This window comes from Aegilops tauschii, chromosome 6, assembly GCF_002575655.3.
Source record: "Aegilops tauschii subsp. strangulata cultivar AL8/78 chromosome 6, Aet v6.0, whole genome shotgun sequence".
Lineage (NCBI taxonomy): Eukaryota > Viridiplantae > Streptophyta > Magnoliopsida > Poales > Poaceae > Aegilops > Aegilops tauschii.
This window is the reverse complement of record NC_053040.3, coordinates 171,365,328-171,367,865: the sequence shown is the minus strand read 5'-3', so window position 1 is coordinate 171,367,865 and position 2,538 is coordinate 171,365,328.

Below are 2,538 nucleotides of genomic sequence, written 5' to 3'. Positions count from 1 at the left end.
GCCCCAGTCGGCGAGCCCGGTGCCGCCTCCCTCTCCGAGACGACGACGTCGTCCTCCCTCTCCAACCCCAGCTGGTCGCCGCCGGCTTCCTCCGGCGGAGGCTCCGGGAACTCGGGCGCCGCGACACGCAGAGGGGTGACGAGCAAGGCCCCCTCCGCTGTCGCCGCGGCCGCAGCCTCCGCTTGGGCCTTAGCCGCCGCGTCGGCACGCGCCTTCGCCGACTCCTCCTCCTCCTGTGCCGCCTTGGCGGCAGCCGCCCTCAGCTCCTCCGCCTCCCGCTCCTCCCGCGCCTCCCGCGCGTTTCGCTCCGTTGCCGCCTGAAGCTCGGCGCGGGGGTCCACACGGCGGGTGCTCCCGGATCCTCCCGGCGATCCAACCACGGAGGCGGCAGCAACCCGCTCAAGAGAAAGCGGAGCCCTGATTTTTGAGAAAGAGCAAGGATTCAGAAATCATCAAGAAAAGAAGAAAGAATATACAAAGCAATATACACTTACGCCGACACCGTCTGCGGCTGCTGCACCACCTTGCGGAAGCGAGCCGCCTTCGCGGCCGCCTCATCCCGCCTGGTCGCTGCCGCCCTGTCCTTGGGCTTCTTCGGCCGACTGCCGAACAAGCCCGATGCGGCCCGTCGCTTCTGCCCGCCGCCCCGAGCAGGCGGCGCGGCGGAGGAACCCGCGCCATGGCCGGACGCCGGCTGGCGGCGTGGGACGATTTCCGCCTCATCGTCATCCGGCCAGTCGTCGAAGCTGACTCCAAGCCCGGAGACGCCTGCTTCGCCGCCGGCTTCGCCGCCACCCGCCTCGGTGTTTTCGTCCATGGTGGCCGCCCCCAAGTTGTGGTCCTCCAGGTCATGCTCCGCCCGGTCGGGGAGAAATCGGCGCTCCGCCCCCGACTCGGCTGCAGGTCGAAGGAGAGGGCTCTGCCAAGACGTGCCGACTGGTCAGAGTCGGCCAAGAAAAACTCGGCGAAAAAACCAAGAGAAGAAAGGATAAAGAGAGCATACCGTAGGCGGAGGATGTGCACGGGAGTATGGCTCCTTGCCAAACCGCCACTCTGCGTAGAGCTTGCAGTTCGCAAGATAATTCACCATATGAGCCACCTTGTCGTGCGGCATATCCTTGGTGCACATCCGACTCGGATCGAGCTGGCCGCTCATCTGACAGATCAGGTGAGGGCGGCTTTGAAGCGGAAGCACCCGGCGCGCGACGAAGGCGGCCAGCAAGTTGGACCCAGTCAGGCCCACCGACTGGATCATCACCCAGAGTCGGGCGACGGCCGCAGCTCCAGCCTGCGACAGCGTCACGGCCCGATAGGACCACTGGGGACGCCTCCCAGCCGGCGGGCCAGCTACGTAAGCCGGCAAGTTGACGTAGTCGCCTTGCGGGGCGACGTTCTTCACATAGAAATACGACTTCTCCAGAGCTTCATCGACTGGCCTCCGCATCGCGATGAAGCCGCCGCTCTGAGCTCAGAGCGTGATGACGGGGAAGGGGTTGTCGGCCGCCGGCCTCCGCATCGCGATGAAGCCGCCGCTCTGAGCTGGCACACCCTGCATGCGGGTGCCGAGCTTAGATTGGAAGAACTCCCCCCAGAGCTCGAGGGTGGGGAGAACGCCAAGAAAGCCTTCGCATAGGGTGACGAAGGAGGACAGCAGCACCACCGTGTTCGGAGTGAGGTGGTGCGGCTGGAGTTGATAGAAGTCAAGGAAGGAGTGGAAGAAAGCGCTCGCCGGCAGGACGAGGCCGCGCAGGAAGTGCGAGCGGAAGAGTACCCGCTCGCCTTCCTCCGACGCCGGCGTGATCTCCTTCTCCGGCGCGAGACGGACCCGCACCTGGTCCTTGCCGGGTAAGCACCGCGTCTTGCGGAGGAACTCGATGTGGTCCATATGGACGAGGGAGCTGTCCTAGTCCCCGCCGTACTGCATGGTGGCGAGAAGCTAGCAAGGAAGAGTGCAGCGGCGGAGAAAGCACGGCCTTGTGACGGCAAAGCCGCGGGGCGGAGTGAAGATTGTTGGGACGGCGCGGCGGCGAGGCGCTGCTGCGAGGGAAAGCAGGAGGAAGAAGATGGCGGAGAAGAGAGGATCGTGCGAGCGTTTGCCGCTTCCCCTCCTCCCCCTACTTATAGCCTCATGCGGCGAAGCCGAGGAGGCGAGGCGTGGGGAGGAACGTAGGATTAACTGCGCCCACTCCCCCACGTCCCGCGATTATTACGCCCTAACGACGTGCGGAAACCGTGGCCAGAAGACATGCGAACAGCTCTGGGCCACAGAGGATTCGCGCCTGGGCCTAGGCGTAGGAATGGTGGCCCCCCGGCCTGCGGTGACGTCCTGTCGCGTGCTTGGGTTGGCAGGCTTTTTTCAGCCAGAAGATGCCACATGGTTCGCAGGCGGTGAGCGGCTGGCCCGCGGCCTGGCGCACGCGCCAACAGACTCCCGCCTACCGACTTTAGAAATTTTTGCCAAGACGGCGCGCCCAACTGAAGCCGGCTCCTAGCTGCTGGCTAGTCAAGATAAGAAGCCGACCGAGCTTCTCGACCTCC